The 23053-nt window shown below is 48.5% G+C and overlaps 1 pseudogene; it reads right to left on the reverse strand.

Moving 5' to 3' along the window:
- Positions 1 to 19648, reverse strand: part of LOC147118541 (uncharacterized) — a 62821-nt pseudogene extending 43173 nt beyond the window's left edge.
- Between the last annotated feature and the right edge of the window lie 3405 nt (positions 19649 to 23053).

Consider the following 23053-nt stretch of genomic DNA (forward strand, 5'->3'; position numbering starts at 1 on the left):
ATCAGGACCTGAATATCATCAGCCTTTGCACATGGAAGGAGAAAGCAGCGATCACAGCGATGACAAACCACACACGTGTTCGGTGTGTGGACGTGGATTCAGCCGATCGCCTGACCTGGTGAGACACGTGCACTGTCACACCAGCGAGCAACCGGGTAAAGGTGGGGACAGTGGGAAGGGATTCAGTTCCCCGTCTGCATTGGAAGATCAACGGCGCAGTCACACCAGGGACAGTCCATTCACCTGCTCCGTGTGTGGAAAGGGATTTATTTTTTCATCCCACCTGCAAAGACACCAGCGAGTTCACACTGGGGAGAGACCATTTCAGTGTTCTGACTGTGGGAAGCGTTTTAAAAGCCCCGGGGAGCTGAAGGGACACCAGCGAGTTCACACTGACGAGAGACCCTTTTAATGTTCTGACTGTGGGAAGAGCTTTAAAAGCTCTAACATCCTTAAGGGACACCAGCGTCTTCACACTGATCATCGAATCTAACAGCACAGAAGGAGGTGATTCGGCCCATCGTGTCTGTGCCGGCTCTTTGAAAGAGCTGTCCAATTTAGTCCCAAACCCCAGCTTTATCCCCAGAACTCTGCAAACTAGTCCTCTTCAAGTACATGTCCAATTACCGTTTGAAAGTTCCTGTGGAACCTGATTCCAGCATACTTTCAGATGGTGTGTTCCAGATCTTAACAACCCTCTGTGTGAAAACAATTCTCCTCATTCCCCTCTAGTTCTCTTAGCAACTATTTTAAATCTGTGACCTTTGGTTACCGACCCACTTGCCAGAGTGAACAGTTTCTCCCTACATGCTTGATCAAAACCCCTCATCATTTTGAACACTCTATTAGGTCTCCTCTTAACCTTCTCTGCTCTAAGGGGAACAATCCCAGCTTCTCCAGTCTCTCCACATAACTGAAGTCCCTCATCCCTGGTACCATCCTGGTCAACCTCCTCTGTACCCTCTCCAAGGCCTTGACATCTTTCCGAAAGTGTGGTGCCCAGAACTGTACACAAGACTCCAGCTGAGGCCAAAACCCTGCAGCTGTACAAAACCCTGGTTAGACCACACCTGGAGTACTGTGAGCAGTTCTGGGCACCACACCTTAGGAAGGATATATTGGCCTTGGAGGGAGTGCAGCGTAGGTTTACCAGAATGATACCCGGACTTCAAGTGTTAAATTATGAGGAGAGATTACACAAATTAGGGTTGTATTCCCTAGAATTTAGAAGGTTAAGGTGTGATCTGATCGAAGTTTTCAGGATATTAAGGGGAACAGATAGGGTAGATAGAGAGAAACTATTTCTGTTGGTTGGGGATTCTAGGACTGGGGACATAGTCTAAAAATTGGAGCCAGACCTTTCAGGAGTGAAATTAGGAAACACTTCTACACACAAAGGGTGGTAGAAGTTTGGAACTCTCTTCCGCAAACGGCAATTGATGCAAGATCAATTGTTAATTTTAAATCTGAGATTGATAGGTTTTTGTTACCCAAAGGTATTAAGGGATATGGGCCAAAGACTGGTGTATGGAGTTAGGTCACAGATCAGCCATGATCTCATTGAATGGCGGAACAGGCTCGAAGGGCTGAATGGCCTCCTCCTGTCCTGATACAAAGATGGGTGGGAAAGCAAGTTGTGCAGAGGACTCAAAGAACCTGCAAAGGGATATAGACAAGCTAAGTGAGTGGGCAAACATTTGGCAGATGGAGTATAATGTGGGAAAGTGCGAGGTTATACACTTTGGCAGGAAAAATAAAAAAGCAAATTATTATTTAAATGGAGAGAGATTACAAAATGCTACAGTTCAGAGGGACCTGGGGGTCCTTATGCATGAAACACAAAAAGTTACCATGCAGGTACAGCAAGTAATCAAAAAGGCAATTGGGATGTTAGCCTTTATTTCAAAGGGGTTGGAGTATAAAAGCAGGGAAGTCCTGCTACAACTGTACAAGGTATTGGTGAGACCACACCTTGAGTACTGCGTACAGTTTTGGTCTCCTTATTTAAGGAAGGATATACTTGCATTGGACGCAGTTCAGAGACGATTCACTAGGTTAATTCCAGAGATGAGGGGTTTGACTTATGAGGAAAGGTTGAGCAGGCTGGGCCTATACTCACTGGAATTCAGAAGAATGAGAGGTGATCTTATTGAAACATATAAGATATTGAGGGAGCTTGACAGGGTAGATGCAGAGAGGATGTTTCCCCACATGGGGGAATCTAGAACTCGGGGGCATAGTTTCAGAATAAAGGGTCGCCCCTTTAGAACTGAGATGAGGAGGAATTTCTTCTCTCAGAGGATGGTAAGTCTGTGGAATTCTCTGCCCCAGAGAGCTGTGGAGGCGGAGTCATTAAATATATTTAAGGTGGAGATAGACAGATTTTTGCAACATAAGGGAGTGAAGGATTATGGGGAGCGGGCTGGGAACTGGCTTTGAGCCCAAGATCAGCTATGATCTTATTGAATGGCGGAGCAGGCTCGAGGGGCTGAATGGCCTCCTCCTATCCTATGTTCCTAACTAGTGATTTATAAAGTTTAGTGTAACTTCCTTGTTTTTGTATTCAATGGCCCTATTTGCAAAGCCAATTACCCCATACGCTTTCTGAACCGCCTCACCAACTTGCCGTGGCACTTTCAAAGATTTGTGAATATGGACCCCCAGGTCCCTCTGCTCTTGCACCCCCTCAAAATAGTCCCATTTAGATTATACGGCCTCTCCCTGTTGTTTCTCCCAAAGTGCATCACTTCACACTTATCCTCATTTCATTTCATCTGCCTTGTGTCTGCTCATTTCACAGTCTGTCTCTGTCCTCCTGAAGTCTGCTACTATTATGTTCACTATTTACTACATTGCCAAGTTTTGTATCATCTGCAAACTTCAAAATTTTACACCTATACCCAAGTCCAGGTCAGTTATATATAACAAGAAAAGCAATGGTCCTAATCCCGACCCCTGGGGGAACCCACTGCATACTTCCCTCCAGTCAGAAAAATATCCCTCAGCACTACCCACTGTCTCCTCTCCCTTAGCCAATTAGCAGGAGTGGGCCATTCGGCCCCTCGAGCCTGCTCCGCCATTCAGTAAGATCATGGCCGATCATTGACCTCAACTCCACTTTCCCGCCCTATCGCCATATCCCTTGATTCCTCCAGAGTCCAAAAATCTATCGATCTCAGCCTTGAATATACTCAAAGACTGGGGCAGAGAATTCCAAAGATTCACAACCCTCTGAGTGAAGAAATTCCTCCTCATCTCAGTCTTAAATGGCCGACCCCTTACCCTGAGACTATGACCCCTAGTTCTGGACACTCCAGCCAGGGGGAACAACCTCTCAGCATCTACCCTGTCAATCCCCTTTAGAATCTGGAATGTTTCAATGAGATCACCTCTCAATCTTCTAAACTCCAGAGAGTATCGGCCCAATCTACACAATCTCTCATCATAGGACAACCCTCTCATCCCAGGAATCAATCTAGTGAACCTTTGTTGCACCATCTCCAAGGCAAGTATATCCTTCCTTAGATAAAGAGACCAAAACTGTGCACAGTACTCCAGGTGTGGTCTCACCAAGGCCCTGTACAATTGGAGCAAGACTTCCTTACTCTTATACTCCAACCCCCTTGCAATAAAGGCCAACATGCCATTTGCCTTCCTTAATGCTTGCTGTACCTGCATGCTAGCTTTCTGTGTTTCTTGCACGAGGACACCCAAATCTCTCTGAACACCAACATTTGAAAGTTTCTCACCATTTAAAAAATATTCTGTTTTCCTATTCTTCCTACCAAAGTGAATAACCTCACATTTCCCCACATTATACTCCATCTGCCACCTTACTACCCACTCACTTAGTCTATCTATATCCCTTTGCAGACTCTGTGTTCTCCTCACAGCTTACTGTCCCACCTAGCTTTGTATCATCAGCAAACTTGGATACATTATACTCGGTCCCTTCATCTAGGTCATTAATATAGATTGTAAATAGCTGAGGCCTCAACACTGATCCTTGCGGCACCCCACTAGTTACAGCCTGCCAACCTGAAAAAGATCTGTTTATCCCTACTCTGTTTTCTGCCCGTTAACCAATCCTCTATCCATGCTACTATATTACCCCCAACCCCGTGAGCCCTAATCTTGTGTAATAATCTTTTATGTGGTACCTTATCGAATACCTTTTGGAAATCCAAATATACTACATCCACTGGCTCCCCTTTATCTACCCTGCAAGTTACATCCTCAAAAAACTCTAATAAATTTGTCAAACACGATTTTCCTTTCATAAAACCATGTTGACTCTGCCTAATCATATTATGATTTTCTAAGTGCCCTGATACAACTTCCGTAACAATGGATTCCAGCATTTTCCCAACGACTGATGTCAGGCTAACTGGCCTGTAGTTCCCTGTTTTTTCTCTCCCTCCTTTCTTGAATAGCAGTGTTACATTTGTGACCTTCCAATCCGCTGGGACCATTCTAGAATCTCGGGATTTTTGGAAGATCAAAAGCAATGCATCCACTATCTCCTCAGCCACCTCTTTTAGAATCCTAGGATGCAGGCCGTCAGGTCCAGGGGATTTGTCGGCTTTTAGTCCCATTCGTTTCTCTAGTACTTATATTACATTAAGTTCTTCACCCTCATTAAACCCTCGGTTCCACGCCATTTTTGGTATGCTTTTGTGTCTTCTACTGTGAATACAGATACAAAATATTTGTTTAACGTTTCTGCCATTTCCTTATTCACCACAATAATTTCTCCTGTCTCTACCTCTAAGGGACCAACGTTGTCAGCTGTGGCTCAGTGGGTAGCACACTCGCCTCTGGGTCAAAGGGTGGTGGGTTCAAGTCCCACTCCAGGGACTTGAGCACATAAAGCTAGGCTGATACTCCAGTGCAGTGCTGAGGGAGTGCTGCACTGTCAGAGGTGCCGTCTTTCTGATGAGAAGTTAAACCGAGGCCCCGTCTTCCCTCTCAGGTGGATGTAAACGATCCCATGGCACTATTTCGAAGAGTAGGGGAGTTATCCCCGGTGTCCTGGCCAATATTTATCCCTCAACCAACATAACAAAAACAGATGATCTGGTCATTATCACATTGCTGTTTGTGGGAGCTTGCTGAGTGAAAATTGACTGCCGTGTTTCCCACATTACAACAGTGACTCCACTTCAAAAAGTACTTCATTGACTGTAAAGCACTTTGAGACGTCCGGTGGTCGTGAATGGCGCTATATAAATGAAAGTCTTTACTTTTGCTACTCTCTTTTTGATGCTTTTGATTTAATTATTAAACATTAAAGGAATTATTGCAGTGACAAAGGCTGTCTCTAAAACTGCAGGAAATTTGTCTTTAAATAAGCTTCTTTAGTGAAGCTGCTGTGGCTCTGGTCCTTTGCCAGGCCCGCTGACTCTGGCCCCTCTCCCAGATTCCAACCCCAGCTCTGTGCTGACTGTGGCCCCTCTCCCAGATTCCAGCCCCAGCTCTGTGCTGACTGTGGCCCCTCTCCCAAATTCCAGCCTCAGCTCTGTGCTGACCGTGGCCCCCCTCTGCCAGATTCCAGCCCCAGCTCTGTGCTGACTGCGGCCCCTCTCCCAGATTTCAGCCCCAGCTCTGTGCTGACCGTGGCCCCCCTCTCCCAAATTCCAGCCCCAGCTCTGTGCTGACCGTGGCCCCCCTCTCCCAGATTCCAGCCCCAGCTCTGTGCTGACTGTGGCCCCTCTCCCAGATTCCAGCCCCAGCTCTGTGCTGACTGTGGCCCCCCTCTCCCAGATTCCAGCCCCAGCTCTGTGCTGACCGTGGCCCCCCGCTCCCAGATTCCAGCCCCAGCTCTGTGCTGACTGTGGCCCCTCTCCCAGATTCCAGCCCCAGCTCTGTGCTGACTGCGGCCCCTCTCCCAGATTCCAGCCCCAGCTCTGTGCTGACTGCGGCCCCTCTCCCAGATTCCAGCCCCAGCTCTGTGCTGACTGCGGCCCCTCTCCCAGATTCCAGCCCCAGCTCTGTGCTGACTGCGGCCCCTCTCCCAGATTCCAGCCCCAGCTCTGTGCTGACTGTGGCCCCTCTCCCAGATTCCAGCCCCAGCTCTGTGCTGACTGAGCTGCTCTCACCTGGGGACAGCGCGTCACAATCGGCCCCAGCGCACCTGAGCTGGTCACCAGGCCCCGCCCCCTTGCTGCGCCGCCATTGGTTGGAGCACCTGCCGCCAGCTCGCTCCGCCCACCTCCGCCCCGCTCTTCCTATTGGTCCGAGCTCACGTCAGTCAGGGGGTCACGTGATCCATAACCAGGTGGCCCCACGCCGTTTCCACGGTGACCCGAGCCCAGCGCGCAGGCGCAGCAGAGGCCGGAATGTGAGACAGGTTTTTGCCTCCTGAGAAAAAGAGAGAAAATGGTGGAAAGACTCAGCAGGTCAGGCAGCCTCTGTGGAGAGAGGAGCAGAGTCAACGGGTCAGGGCAATGAGCCTTCATCAGAACTGGAGAAAGCTACAGATGTAACAGGTTTTAACCGGAGGCAGAGAAAGGGGGAGGAAAGGACAAAGGGGAAGGTCTGTGATAGGGGGAAGGCCGGAGAGAGTCATTGACAAAAGGGAGGAGGGTGCGAGGCAAAAGGAGATGGTAATGGGACAAGTAAAGAAACAAAGGATGGACCTAGAGGAGGTGTGGATGGGAATGGCAGAATCACCAGCAGCTGCCATACTAAACAAATGGGGGCCGAGGTTATGGTCTGAAATTGTTGAACTCAATGTTGAGTCCAGAAGGCTGTAAAGTGTCGAATGGAAAGATGAGGTGCTGTTTCTCGAGCTTCGGTTGAGCTTCATTGGAACAATGGAAGAGGCCGAGGACGGCGAGATCAGAGTGGGAGTGGAGCGGAGAATTAAAGTGACAGGCGACTGGAAGCTCGGGGTCACGCTTGCGGACTGAACGGAGGTGTTCTGCAAAGCGGTCGCCCAATCTGCGTTTGGTCTCCCCAATGTAGAGGAGACCGCATCGTGAGCAGCGAATACAGTATACTAGATTGCGAGAAGTACAAGTAAATCGCTGTTTCACCTGGAAGGGGTGTTTGGGGCCCTGGACAGTGGGGAGGATATAAAAGGGTAGGTGTTGCATTTCCTGCGCTTGCATGGGAAGGTGCCATGGAAAAGGGAGTGAGTGTTGGGGGTGATTGAGGAGTGGACCAGGGTGTCGCGGAGGGAACGGTCCCTTCAGAATGCTGAAAGGGGAGGGGAAGATGTGTTTGGTAGTGGGATCACGCTGGAGATGGCGGAGGATGATCCATTGAATGTGGAGGCTGGTGGAGTGAAAGGTGAGGACAAGGAGAACCCTATCGTGTTTCTGGGAGGGAGGGGAAGGGGTGAGAGCAGAAGTGCAGGAAATGTCAGCCACTGTAGAGGGGAATCCTCGGTTGAGGAAAAAGGAAGACATGTCGAAAGCACTCGTGTGGAAGATGGTATCGTCAGAACAGATGCGACGGAGATGGAGAAACTTGGAGAATGGAATAGAGTCCTTACAGGAGGTGGGGTGGGAGGACGTGTAGTCCAGGTAGCTGTGGCAGTCAGTGGGCTTATAGTGGATGTTTGTCGATAGCCTATCCCCAGAAATGGAGACAGCGAAGTCGATGAAGGAAAGAGTCGGAGATGGACCATGTGAAGGGGAGCATGTGCGGCGCTGAGAAAGTTCCATCGATAGTGGCGCATGTGCGTTGTCAGCGTCAACTTAGCATGGCGGCTGGAGCGCGGGGGCTTGTGGGTATCGCAGCCGCCATTACTGTTGATCCTTTCAACCAACCTGTGCAGCAGCTGGAGCCTAAAAATCAGCTTCACTGCCCCGGGCTGGGAAAGGGGAACATGAGGCAACATTCTCCCTCTTACCCCTTTCTAAAGTCATTTTACAGGGTTTTAGAAGTGGAGCATTTACAGACAGGAAGCTCAGACCAAACATCACGTAAAGGGGCAGTTACACTGCTGGGACCCCCAAATAGACAGAGGGAGATAGAAGAGAAAATAATTAGGCACATTTCTGAGAAGTGCAAAAACATTAGGGCAGGAATACAAGTTGAGCGTCCCGAATCCGGCAACCTCTGGACCGAGGCCGAGCCAGTTTTCGTGGTTTCCGGACTTCGGAACGGGGTTTTGATGTCTGAAGTCAGGAAACGCCCCAGCCCAGGTTGCAATATTTCCGGACTTCGGACATCAGAAACACATTCCTATTCTGGAAATGCCTGGGCCCTGGTTGCGATACTTCCGGTTTTTGGTAAGCCTCCCTCAGGGTGTCCGGATTCCGGAACATTTTACGGATTCCAGATGACCCTGCCACCAATCGCCCCGGAGTCTGGAACTCCGGATTTTGGACGCTCAGCCTGTAGTAGGATATTTCAACGACCCTAACATTAACTGGGATAGAATCAGTATAAAAGGTTCAGAGGGAGCAGAATTCTTAAAATGCATTCAGAACGTTTTTAACCAGTACATAGCAAGCCCAACAAGAAAGGGGGTGGTTCTGGACTTAGTTTTAGGAAATGAAGCTGGTCAGGTGGAAGGGGTATCAGTGCGAGTGCGTTTTGGTGGTAGTGATCATAATTCAGTTAGATTTAGCGTAGTTATGGAAAAGGACAAGCTAGGTCAGGAGTAAACGTTCTCAATTGGGGAAAGTCCAATTTTAATAAGCTGAGATGTGATTTAGCAAAAGTGGACTGGAAACAGCTACTTGAAGGTAAATCAGTGTCAGAGCAGTGGGAGGCATTCAAGGAGGAGATAGTGAGGGTTCAGAGCAAATATGTTCCCACAAAGAAAAAGGGTGGGAGTCCCAAATCTATACAGGGTTTGATGAAGCAAAAAAGGGAAGCTTATGTCAGATACTGAGAACTAAATACTGCAGAAAGCCTAGAGGAGTATAGAATGTGCAGGGGTGAAATTAAAAAGGAAATTAGGAAAGTAAAGAGAGGGCATGAAAAAATATTGGCAAGTAAAATCAAGGAAAACCCAAAGATGTTTTATAAATACATAAAGAGCAAGAGGATAACTAAAGAGTAGGGTCGATTAGGGACCAAAAAGGAAGCTTGCGTGTGAAGGCGGAAGACTTGTCGGTATGGTTCTTAATGAATACTCTCTGTCTGTCTTCACAAAAGAGAGGGTCGATGCAGACATTGTAGTTAAGGAGGAGGAGTGTGAAATATTAGATGAAACAAACATAGTGAGAGAGGAAGTATTAAGGGATTTAGCATCTTTGAAAGTGGATAAATCGCTAGGCCCGGATGAAATGTGTCCTAGGCTGTTAAAAGAAGCAAGGGAGGAAATAGCAGAGGCTCTGACCATCATTTTTCAATCCTCTCTGGCTACAGGTGAGGTGCTGGAGAACTGCTAATGTTGTACTGTGGTTTAAGGGAGAAAGGGATAGACCGAGTAATTACAGACCAGTCAGCCTAACCTCGGTGGTGGGTAAATTGTTGGAAATAAATTCTGAGGGACAGTATTAATCGTCATTTGTCATTTAGAAAGACACGGATTAATCAAGGACAGTCAGCATGGATTTGTTGAGGGAAGGTGGTGTCTGACTAACTTGATTGAATTTTTTGAGGAGGTAACAAGGAGGGTCGATGAGGGTAGTGCACTTGATGTAGTCTATATGGATTTTAGCAAGGCTTTTGACAAGGTCCCACATGGCAGACTGGTCAGAAAAGTAAAAGCCCATGGGATCCAAGGGAAAGTTGGATCCAAAATTGGCTCAGTGGCAGGAAGCAATGGGTGCCCATGGTCAATGGGTGTTTTTGTGACTGGAAGGCTGTTTCCAGTGGGGTTCCACAGGGCTCAGTACTGGGTCCCTTGCTTATTGTCATATATATCAATGATTTAGACTTCAATGTAGGGGGTATGATTAAGAAGTTTGCAAGTGATACAAAATTGGCCATGTGGTTGATAATGAGGAAGGAAGCTGCAGACTGCAGGAAGATATCAATGGACTGGTCAGGCGGGCAGAAAAGTGGCAAATGGAATTCAATCCGGAGAACTGTGAGGTAATGCATTTGGGGAGGGCTAACAAGGCAAGGGAATACACATTAAATGGTGGGACACTAAGAAGTGCAGAAGATCAGAGGGACCTTGGAGTGCATGTCCACAGATCCCTGAAGGTAGCAGACCAGGTAGATAAGGTGGTTAAGAAGGCATTCGGAATACTGCAGGGAGGTTATGCTTAAACTGTATAAAATACTAGTTAGGCCACAGCTATAGTACTGCGTACAGTTCTGGTCACGTTACAGGAAACATGTGATTGCACTAGAGAGGGTACGGAAAAGATTTACGAAGATGTTGCCAGGACTGGAGAATTTTAGCTATGAGGAAAGATTGGATAGGCTGAGGTTACTTTCTTTGTAAGAGAGGAGGCTGAGGGGAGATTTAATTGAGGTGAATAAAAATATGAGGGACCTAGATTGAGTGGTTAGGAAGGATATATTTCCCTTAGCAGAAGAGTCAATAACCAGGGGGCAAACAATTAAAGTGATTGATAGTAGGATTGGAGGGGAGTTGAGAAATGTTTTCACCCAGAGGGTGGTGGTAGTCTGGAACTCACTGCCTGAAAGGGTGGTAGAGGCAGAAACCCTCATCACATTTAAAAAGTACCTGGATATTCACTTGAAGTGCCGTAACCTACAGGGCTACGGACCAAGAGCTGGAAAGTGGCATTAGGCTGGAGAGCTCTTTTCGGCCTTGACAGACGCGATGGGCTGAATGGTCTCCTTTGTCGTAAATTTATGTGATTCTATGACATCAATCTCCGCCTGCCTGATATAAACCAGCCCCACAGTCACTGACACCAATCTCCTCCTGTCTGATATAAACCATCCCCACAGTCACTGACACCAATCTCCTCCTGTCTGATATAAACCAACACCACAGTCACTGACACCAATCTCCTCCTGTCTGATATAAACCAGCCCCACAGTCACTGACACCAATCTCCTCCTGTCTGATATAAACCATCCCCACAGTCACTGACACCAATCTCCTCCAGTCTGATATAAACCAACCCCACACTCACTGACACCAATCTCCTCCTGTCTGATATAAACCAACCCCACACTCACTGACACCAATCTCCTCCTGTCTGATATAAACCAACCCCACAGTCACTGACACCAATCTCCTCCTGTCTGATATAAACCAACCCCACACTCACTGACACCAATCGCCTCCTGTCTGATATAAACCAACCCCACAGTCACTGACACCAATCTCCTCCTGTCTGATATAAACCAACCCCACAGTCACTGACACCAATCTCCCCTGTCTGATATAAACCAACCCCACACTCACTGACACCAATCTCCTCCTGTCTGATATAAACCAACCCCACAGTCACTGACACCAATCTCCTCCTGTCTGATATAAACCAGCCCCAGTCACTGACACCAATCTCCTCCTGTCTCATACAAACCAACCCCAGTCACTGAGACCAATCTCCTCCTGTCTGATATAAACCGACCCCACAGTCACTGACACCAATCTCCTCCTGTCTGATATAAACCAACCCCACAGGCCCAGAAAGATTAAACTCAGCCCGTTACTTTGACTAGACCTGTCTCCATTCCCGTGCCGAGGGGATTGCTGTACCAGACGGGTGGTGCAACATTTGGGGATTCTCGATTCTCCACCAATTCCCATTCCCTTTCTTTCTGGTGGATAATGGAGGTGCCACTGTGTGTAACGTGCAAGTCAGTAAGAATTGTCAGCAAGGATTACTCAGCACTTTCTAATTGGAGATGTTAATCAGTGGAACCGTTCAGACACTGAATTGTAGATTTGGTACCAAAGATTAATTTAGGATTGAAGTAAAAGTTAATTTTATTGCAAACTAATATCTGGTGAGAGTCCCTGAATTAAGGGGAATGATCACAGACAGCGGTTCTTAAAGGAACACTGCAGCCCCGAGAATACAATCAGCTTTATATGCAGAATTCTAATAACCCCTATAACTGGGCTGGAGTTTAACATCAGCAGAAACAAACTCCAACTATCAGAATGAACATGGTTCAGTCCTGGATGTGATTAACAGCAGAATCCAACCTCTGCAGTCACTTGTGAACTCGCTGGTGTTTCAGCAGTTTGGATAACTGAGGAGCGGGAGCTGGAGAGGACAGTTTGAAAGGAGCGGGAGCCGGAGAGGAACCTGGTTACCAGGACACCAAGTGGGACAGCCAGGGGTAATGTGCAGGCCAGGTGTGTGGCGGAGACACGCAGGCTAGTAGAGTCACCAGCGCCATGGAGAGGACATTAAAAAGTCGCTGTCGGCCCAGTAGATGGCGTCCGTAGCACGGCGGCTGAAGATTGTCGAGCAGAAGTGCGGGAAAGGCGGAGCGAGGCAAGGGCGGACCCTATTGTGATGGCGCCGATGAAGATGGCTGCCGTCCTTGCGGGCTCCATGCGTACCAGCAGCTAAGTGTCCCTTGCTGCATGGTGCGCTCGGCTCGTTAAGAAAAACGCATTTCACTGACTGGATTTCACTTGTTGTATTTGGTTACGTGACAAATAAAATTGAAATTGAATTGAGCGAATCCCCTCCCACACTCTGAGCAGGTGAACGGCCTATCCCCAGTGTGAACTCGCTGGTGTGTCCGCAGTATGGATGACTGAGTGAATCCCTTCCCACACACGGAGCAGGTGAACGACCTCTCCCCTGTATGAACTCTCTGGTGTGCCAGAAGGCCAGATAACTGAGTGAATCCCTTCCCACATATGGAGCAGGTGAATTTCCTCTCCCCGGTGTGAACTCGCTGGTGTGTCTGCAGGCTGGATAACTGTGTGAATCTCTTAACACACATGGAGCAGGTGAACGGCCTCTCTGCAGTGTGAACTCGCTGGTGTGCCAGCAGGCCAGATAACTGAGTGAATCCCTTCCCACACTCAAAGCAGGTGAACGGCCTCTCCCTGGTGTGACTGCATCGATGAGCTTCCAGCCGGGATGGATAATTGAATCCCTTCCCACAGTCCTCACATTTCCACAGTTTCTCCGTGGTGCGGGTGTCCTTGTGTCTCTCCAGGTTGGACGATCAGTTGAAGCCTCGTCCACACACAGGACACGTGAATGGTTTCTCCCCACTGTGAACGTTGCGATGTTTTTTCAGGCTGTGTAACTAGTCAAAATATTTCTCCTTCCACATTCAAATGCAGATGATATACAGGTCCTGCTGTATTGAGTAACTCTGTCAGATCTTGATGTGATGTTTTGGTTTGAGTTTCCTATGTGCAAATCCTCCTCTTCTAATACCCTGTAAAAGGAGTTTATAAAAGTGATCACTGTGAGTACAGGATAGAAATTCAGAACAGGCAATTCTACTTTCTATGGAACATTCATTCCTCTCTTGTTCCCAAAAGCTGTAAATCCCCATCCCACACACTCTCCCTCCTCCCTGTGCTGACTCTGGCTGGGTCCAGTTCTACACTCATTGATTCCCCTCTCTTCCCCTGAAGGTGCTGACTCTGGCTGGGTTCAGTTCTACACTCACTGGTTCCCCTCTCCTCCCCTGAAGGTGCTGACTCTGGCTGGGTTCAGTTCTACACTCACTGGTTCCCCTCTCTCCTTCCCTGAAGGTGCTGACTCTGGCTGGGTTCAGTTCTACACTCTCTGGTTCCCCTCCCTCTCCCCCCCTGAAGGTGCTGACTCTGGATGGGTTCAGTTCTACACTCACTGGTTCCCCTCCCTCTCCTCCCCTGAAGGTGCTGATTCTGGCAGAGTTCAGTTCTACACTCACTGGTTCCCCTCTCCTCCCCTGAAGGTGCTGACTCTGACTGGGTTCAGTTCTACACTCACTGGTTCCCTCTCTCTCTCTCTCCTCCCCTGAAGGTGCTGATTCTGGCTGGGTTCAGTTCTACACTCACTTGTTCCCCTCCCTCTCCTCCCCTGAAGGTGCTGACTCTGGCTGGGTTCAGTTCTACACTCACTGGTTCCCCTCCCTCTCCTCCCCTGAAGGTGCTGACTCTGGCTGTGTTCAGTTCTACACTCACTGGTTCCCCTCCCTCTCCTCCCCTGAAGGTGCTGATTCTGGCTGGGTTCAGTTCTACACTCACTTGTTCCCCTCCCTCTCCTCCCCTGAAGGTGCTGTCTCTGGCTGGGTTCAGTTCTACATTCACTGGTTCCCCTCCCTCTCCTCCCCTGAAGGTGCTGACTCTGGCTGGGTTCAGTTCTACATTCACTGGTTCCTCTCCCTCTCCTCCCCTGAAGGTACTGACTCTGGCTGGGTTCAGTTCTACACTGACTGGTTCCACTCCCTCTCCTCCCCTGAAGGTGCTGACTCTGGCTGGGTTCAGTTCTACACTCACTGGTTCCCCTCCCTCTCCTCCCCTGAAGGTGCTGACTCTGGCTGGGTTCAGTTCTACACTCACTGGTTCCTCTCCCTCTCCTCCCCTGAAGGTACTGACTCTGGCTGGGTTCAGTTCTACACTGACTGGTTCCACTCCCTCTCCTCCCCTGAAGGTGCTGACTCTGGCTGGGTTCAGTTCTACACTCACTGGTTCTCCTCCCTCTCCTCCCCTGATGGTGCTGACTCTGGCTGGGTTCAGTTCTACACTCACTGGTTCCCCTCTCTCTCCTCCCCTGAAGGTGCTGACTCTGGCTGGGTTCAGTTCTACACTCACTGGTTCCCCTCCCTATCCTCCCCTGAAGGTGCTGACTCTGGCTGGGTTCAGTTCTACACTCACTGGTTCCCCTCCCTCTCCTCCCCTGAAAGTGCTGACTCTGGCTGGGTTCAGTTCTGCACTAAAGTAAAATACTGCAGCTGCCGGAAACTTGAAAAAGAACAGAAAATACTGGAAATACTCAGGCAGCATCTGCGGAGAGAGAAACAGAGTTAACATTTCAGTTCAATTATGTTTCATCAGAACTGGAAACATTGAGAGATGTAACAGGTTTTAAGCAAGTGCAGGGGCAGGGAAAGGGGGAGAGGAGGGGTGGAGAGAAAATGGTGGAAAGACTCAGCAGGTCAGGCAGCCTCTGTGGAGAAAGGAGCAGAGTCAACGGGCCAGGGCAATGAGCCTTCATCAGAACTGGAGAAAGCTACAGATGTAACAGGTTTTTACCGGGGGCAGAGAAAGGGGGAGGAAAGGACAAAGGGGAAGGTCTGTGATAGGGGGAAGGCCGGAGAGAGTAAATGACAAAAGGGAGGAGGGTGCGAGGCAAAAGGAGATGGTAATGGGACAAGTAAAGAAACAAAGGATGGGCCTAGAGGAGGTGTGGATGGGAATGGCAGAATCACCAGCAGCTGCCATACTAAACAATGGGAGTAGTGTTTATGGTCTGAAATTGTTGAACTTATTGTTGAGTCCAGAATGTTGTAAAGTGCCTCATCGAACGATGAGGTGCTGTTCCTCAAGCTTCCGTTGAGCTTCATTAGAACAGTGTAGGAGGCCGAGGACAGAGTGGTCAGAGTGGGAGTGGTCCGGAGAATTAAAATGACAAGAGACTGGAAACTCGGGGTCACACTGACGACTGAACGGAGGTGTTCTGCAAAGTGATCACCCAATCTGCGTTTGGTCTCCCCAATGTCGAGGAGACCCTTTCGTGAGCAGTGAATACAGGATACTGAATTGAAAGGAGTACAAGGAAATTGCTGTTTCACCTGGAAGGAGTGCTTGGGGCCCTGGACGGTGGGAAGGGAGGAGGTAAAAGGGCAGGTGTTGCATCTCCTATTGTATTGTAGGAAATGCGCCAGTCAGTTAGCATGCGATAACATCAACAAGTTCCATCCCACCATCAAACTCACCATGGACTACTCCTCAGAATCAGTCTCATTCCTGGACACACGAATCTCCATCAAAGATGGACACCTCAGCACTTCACTCTACCGCAAGCCCACGGACAACCTCACGATGCTTCACTTCTCCAGCTTCCACCCTAACCACGTTAAAGAAGCCATCCCCTATGGACAAGCCCTGCGAATACACAGGATCTGCTCAGACGAGGAGGAATGCGATGGACACCTACAGACACTGAAAGACGCCCTTGTAAGAACGGGATATGACGCTCGACTCGTCGATCGACAGTTCCGACGGGCCACAGCGAAAAATCGCATAGACCTCCTCAGAAGACAAACACGGGACACAACCAACAGAGTACCCTTCGTCGTCCAGTACTTCCCCGGAGCGGAGAAACTACGCCATGTTCTTCGCAGCCTTCAACATGTCATCGATGACGACGAACACCTCGCTAAGGCCATCCCCACGCCTCCACTACTCGCTTTCAAACAGCCGCCTAACCTCAAACAGACCATCGTTCGCAGCAAATTACCCAGCTTTCAGGAGAACAGCGACCACGACACCACACAACCCTGCCACAGCAACCTCTGCAAGACATGCCAGATCATCAACACAGATACCATCATCACACGTGAGGACACCACCCACCAGATACATGGTACATACTCATGTGACTCGGCCAACGTTGTCTACCTCATACGTTGCAGGAAAGGATGCCCCGGAGCATGGTACATTGGCGAGACCATGCAGACACTGCGACAATGAATGAACGGACACCGCGCAACAATCACCAGGCAGGAGTGTTCCCTCCCAGTCGGGGAACACTTCAGCAGTCAAGGACATTCAGCCTCCGATCTTCGGGTAAGCATTCTCCAAGGTGGCCTTCCAGACACACGACAACGCAAAATCGTCGAGCAGAAACTGATAGCCAAGTTCCGCACTCATGAGGACGGCCTCAACCGAGATCTTGGGTTCATGTCACGCTACATGTAACCCCACCTGATGCAGGGTCATCCAGACTCGAGTCGACATTGGCTTGTTCTCTCTACACAGATGCGGCCGGACCTGCTGTGATTTCCAGCCAAAAAAAATGTTTTTTGTCTGTTTTTTTGTTTTTCATACAGACCCCAGCATCTGCAATATTTGACCCCTTGTGACCCCACCTCATTGTTCTTTGACGTAATGTTTCCCTGACTGACCTGTTTGGACACCATTCACACCTTTGACTGCTGTGATTATCTCTCTGCCGAGGTGTGATAAATGGCAGTTGGAAAGGTTACCTGTAAACATCTGACATGATTCTCTGACTATTTAAGCTGTGTCTTTATGCATTTCTCCACTTCACCTGAAGAAGGAGCAGCGCTCCGCAAGCTTGTGATTTCAAATAAAGCTGTTGGACGATAACCTGGTGTTGTGTGACTTCTTACAGTTAGCACGCAGCAAGCTCCCACAAACAACAATGTGATAATGACCAGATAATCTATTTTAGTGATGTTGATTGGGGGATATATATTGGCCAGGACACCGAGGTAACGCCCCTGCTCTTCTTCAAAATAGTGCCATGGGATCTTTTACATCCACCTGAGAGGGCAGACGGGGCCTCGGTTTAACATCTCATCCGAAAGACGGCACCTCTGACAGTGCAGCACTCCCTCAGCACTGCACTGGAGTGCCAACCTGGATTTTTGTGCTCAAGTCTCTGGAGTGGATCTTTAACAGTTCTGAGTACATGGCGCCTAAATCTGGGGCACTTCTGTTACAATTCTGTGGGATGTAAACCGTAACCCCGGCACTTACCAGCACCTTCAAGAGAGATGGTGAGAAACCCGCTGTGTGCAGAGTGAGGAGAAAATCAAAGAGTCAATGGCCCAGAAATTCGGCTCTCCCCGGGTGAGTACACACGGGGTACTCACCCGTAGGCCGAATGGAATTGCCGGTTTCCTGCATGCACTGCACATGCGATGGAAACCGGCACTTCCGATCCTCTGAATGAAGAGGTTCAGAGGTTGAACGCGCGCACGGGAGAGGCTGCGCGTGCGCTTTGAACATAAGAACATAAGAAGTAGGAGCAGGAGTAGGCCATACGGCCCCTCGGGCCTGCTCCACCATTCAATAGGATCATGGCTGATCTGAATCTAGAATCACGTCCACTTCCCTGCCCTCTCCCCATAACCCCTAATTCCCTTATCTGCTTCCACAGCTCTCTGGGGTAGCAAATTCCATAGATTTACTACCCTCCGAGTGAAGAAGTTTCTCCTCATCTCAGTTTTGAAAGGGCAGCCCCTTATTCTAAGATTATGCCCCCTAGTTCTAATCTCACCCATCAGTGGAAACATCCTCACCGCATCCACCCGATCAAGCCCCCTCACAATCTTATATGTTTTGATAAGATCGCCTCTCATTCTTCTGAACTCCAATGAGTAGAGTCCCAACCTACTCAACCTTTCCTCATACGTCAACCCCCTCATCTCCGGAATCAACCGAGTGAATCTTCTCTGAACCGCCTTGAGAGCAAGTATATCTTTTCTTAAATATGGAAACCAAAATTGCACGCAGTATTCCAGGTGTGGCCTCACCAATACCCTGTATAACTGCAGCAAGATTTCCCTGTTTTTATACTCCATCCCCCTCGCAATAAAAGCCAAGATTCCATTGGCCTTCCTGATCACCTGCTGCACCTGCATACTAACTTTTTGTGTTTCATGCACCAGGACCCCCAGATCCCTTTGTACTGTAGCACTTTGCAGTTTTTCTCCATTTAGATAATTGGTCTTTGATTTTTTCCGCCAAAGTGCATAACCTCACACTTTCCAGTATTATATTTCATCTGCCAAGTCTCTGCCCACTCACTTAGCCTGCCTATGTCCTTTTGCAGGTTTTTTACATCCTCCTCACTCACTGCATTCCCTCCCATCTCTGTATCATCGGCAAACTTGGATATGTTGCACTCGGTCCCTTCCTCCAAATCATTTATATAGATTGTAAAGAGTTGGGGTCCCAGCACTGACCCCTGCGGAACACCACTAGCTACTGATTGCCAGCCCGAGAATGAACCATTTATCCCAACTCTTTGTTTTCTGTTAGATAGCCAATCTTCCGCCCATGCCAGTATATTACCCCCAATCATGTGATTTTTTATCTTGATCAGTAATCTTTTGTGTGGCACCTTGTCAAATGCCTTTTGGAAGTCCAAATACACCACATCCACTGGTTCCTCCCTATCCACCCTGTATGTTACGTCCTCAAAAAATTCGAGCAAATTTGTCAAACATGACTTCCCCTTCACAAAACCATGCTGACTCTGTCCTATTAAATTATGTTTATCCAAATGCCCTGTTACTGTTTCCTTAATAATGGACTCCAACATTTTACCAACCACAGATGTTAGGCTAACTGGTCTATAGTTTCCAGCCTTTTGTCTACTTCCCTTCTTAAATAAGGGCGTTACATAAGCAGTTTTCCAATCTGCCGGGACCTTTCCTGAGTTATTGGTTAGGATTAGGGTTAGTGGCTGGGGGTAGTCAATTGGAGGTTAGGCTTAGGATTTAGTGATTAGGGTTCGAAACCACTATTAACAACATCTTTTTTCATTTCATGTTTTTTAACCTCACACAGATGAGTCACAAAACAGCCTCATGAATAGTTCATTTAAGGAACATTCTTTCTGGCTGGAGCCTGATTTTTTTCTCTTCTTTCACATCTCTGCAGTTGTCACAGAAAAAGACATCAGGGACATTAGACTTTGGGATCTGGGGACAAGAACAAGCAGATCCAGGTGTTGGGCTGGTTACATCCAATCATCAGCCTGCCTGAAAAGTGCTTCTGAAAATAACCTGTCACCATCTGATTGCACCGTCATATCTTCATCCATTACCCGCCTTTCGCCCTCATTAAAGCAGGTTTCACCACCATGACCATTCTCCACACTGAGGCTCTCTTATTTCCATTTGTCGTCTCAGTGTAAGTGGTCCCTGGATTTGGTGTCACAATGTAAGTGGTCCCTGGATTTGGTGTCACAATGTAAGTGGTCCCTGGATTTGGTGTCACAATGTAAGTGGTCCCGGGATTTGGTGTCCAGATTCTTTTCCAGCCATTTTCAAATCAAATCAAAATCAAATCAACTTTTATTGTCATTGTTAGTGCACAAGTGCAGTACAATGAAATGTAGGCTTGCGGCTCCCGAGAGTGTACATTTGGATGAAGACATTTAAACATTCAACATACATTTGGCTTGTAGTATATTAACATAAATATAACCATAATAAAGTGCATTGGCAGATGTGCAGGCTTTAGAGTTTATTTATGGAGTTCAGTAGGATGACAGCCCTGGGAAACAAGCTGTTCCTAAATCTGGTCGTACGGGTGCGAATGCATCTGTAGCATCTCCCAGATGGCAGGAGGGCGAACAGACTGTGGCTGGGGTGGGTAGGGTCTTTGATGATGGACCGTGACCTCCGTAGACAGCGTTTCTGGTATATGTGCTCCATGGTCGGTAGCCCTTACCCTGACACCAGAAAGGCAACACACCCTTGGCAACACACTCTGCTCCTCCACCCCTTGGACAGCCTCCTGTTCCATGGTGCCTTGAGCAGCATTCTAGCGGTCTTTCCCAGTCTTTCTCCTGATCCTCACAGGTATCGAGTACTTTGTACCTGTTGGACAGGAGCAGTGTCTGCTGGACTTCCTTCACAACATCTCCTACACCCCTCACCCCAACTCCTCTTTCACCCCTACTCTCCTACCCCCCTCACCCCAACTCCTCTTTCACCCCTACTCTCCGACCCCCTCACCCCAACTCCTCTTTCACCCCTACACTCCAAACCCCTCACCCCAACTCCTCTTTCACCCCTACTCTCCAAACCCCCTCACCCCAACTCCTCTTTCACCCCTACTCTCCAACCCCCCTGACCCCAACTCCTCTTTCACCCCTACTCTCCAACCCCACTCACCCCAACTCCTCTTTCACCCCTACTCTCCAACCCCCCTCACCCCAACTCCTCTTTCATCCCTACTCTCCAACCCCCCTCACCCCAACTCCTCTTTCTCCCCTACTCTCCAACCCCCCTCACCCCAACTCCTCCTTCACCCCTACTCTCCAGCCCCCCTCACCCCAACTCCTCTTTCATCCCTACTCGCCAACCCCCCTCACCCCAACTCCTCTTTCACCCCCATTCTCCAACCCCCCTCACCCCAACTCCTCTTTCACCCCTACTCTCCAACACCCTCACCCCAACTCCTCTTTCACCCCTACTCTCCAACCCCCTCACCCCAACTCCTCTTTCACTCCTACTCTCCAACCCCCTCACCCCAACTCCTCTTTCTCCCCTACTCACCAACCCCCTCACCCCAACTCCTCTTTCACCCCTACTCCAAACCCCCACACCCCAACTCCTCTTTCACCCCTACACTCCAACCCCCCTCACCCCAACTCCTCTTTCACTCCTACTCTCCAACCCCCCTCACCCCAACTCCTCTTTCACCCCTACACTCCAACCCCCCTCACCCCAACTCCTCATTCACCCCTACTCTCCAACCCCCCTCACCCCAACTCCTCTTTCACCCCTACACTCCAACCCCCTCATCCCAACTCCTCTTTCACCCCTACTCTCCAACCCCCCTCACCCCAAATCCTCATTCACCCCTACTCTCCAACCCCCTCACCCCAACTCCTCTTTCACCCCTACTCTCCAACCCCCCTCACCCCAACTCCTCTTTCACCCCTACTCTCCAACCCCCTCACCCCAACTCCTCTTTCACCCGTACTCTCCAACCCCCCTCACCCCAACTCCTCTTTCACCCCTACTCTCCAACCCCCCTCACCCCAACTCCTCTTTCACCCCTACTCTCCAACCCCCTCACCCCAACTACTCTTTCAATACAATACAATACAAATCGCTTTATTGGCATGATAAGGTGCATCTTATGTTGCCAAAGCATCAAAATACATTTATGGTTGAACACATAAATGCAGTTTCATTCATACAGTGTATAAACAGGTATATCACTGAGTTTATAAATATACATTCGCCTTGTTTATATATACTCTTGTCTTAGTTTACTGGTTGTCCCTCTGTTCATGGCAAGCTGTAACATAGTGTGCCGCCAGTGTTACACAGCTTCTCTCCTCCCCCAGTAGGAATGGGAGTTTTTGGTTGTCAGTCAGATTTCTGAATTCAGGGCATATTTGTGAGAATTTTTGGTAGAAATTCTCTCTGATGCCCTGATATTTTCCACAGGCTGTGAGGAAGTGCATCTCTGTCTCAACTACTCCCTGGCTGCAGTGAGAGCATATCCTGTCTTCTCTTGGCAGCCTGGTCTGCCTGTGTCTGCCTTTTTCGATCGCGAGGCTATGTTCGCTAAGTCTGTACCTTGTCAAGGTTCTTCTCAGTTTGTTATCCTTTACCATGGTCAGGTAATCAGCTATGTTGTATTGTCTGTTTAGGGCCAAGTAGCAATTGAGTTTGCTTTGGGTTTTTGTTGTTTCTGCCCAATATGACAGATATTTTTCCTTTTGCTTAGCGACGATTGTGTTGGGGCGAATTCTTTGTATTACCCTGTCACTGTCCTGGGACTGGTTATTGTTAGTATTGTTATTAGTTACTTTATTGAGTCCCAGGACTAGTTGACTGAGGGTATTCTTCTTTATGGTCAGCTCTTGGCATTTCAGGGCGTCGTAGTGATAGCATTGGTGGTTGCTCATTTGTAGGTGATTCCAAAATTTGGTGGCTCTTTTTTGGATAGTGATTATTAATGGGTATTGGCCTAGTTCCGCCCTGCATGCGTTGTTTACTGTTTTCCTTTGAGTCCGGAGGATACTTTTACAGAATTCCGCATGTAGGATCTCAATTGGGTGTTTGTCCCATTTTGCAAAATCTTGTTGTGTTAGTGGTCCCCAGACCTCACTGCCATAGAGTGCAATTGGTTCAATTACTGATTTGAAAATTTTGAGCCAAATGCTAATTGGGATTTCTATTTGGATTGATTTTTTGATGGCATAGAAAGCCCTTCTTGCTTTCTCTTTCAGTTCATTCACAGCCAGTTTGAAGTTTCCCGTAGAACTGATTTTTAAGCTCAAGTATGTGTAGTGAGTGGTTTGTTCAATTTTGGTTGTTCCTACTGTGAAATTTATTGTGGGTCCATGTTGTTTGGATCTTTGCTGGAACACAAGGACTTTGGTTTTTTTGGGATTTATTGTCAGGGCCCAAGTCTGGCAGTACGACTCCAGCAGGTCCAGGTTCTGCTGTAGACCCTCCTTAGTTGGTGACAGCAGAACCAGGTCGTCGGCATAGAGGAGGAATTTAACCTTGGATTCATATAGGGTGA

This window comes from Somniosus microcephalus, chromosome 4 (genome assembly GCF_052327205.1).
Source record: "Somniosus microcephalus isolate GS21.2 chromosome 4, FLI_Smic_1.0, whole genome shotgun sequence".
Lineage (NCBI taxonomy): Eukaryota > Metazoa > Chordata > Chondrichthyes > Squaliformes > Somniosidae > Somniosus > Somniosus microcephalus.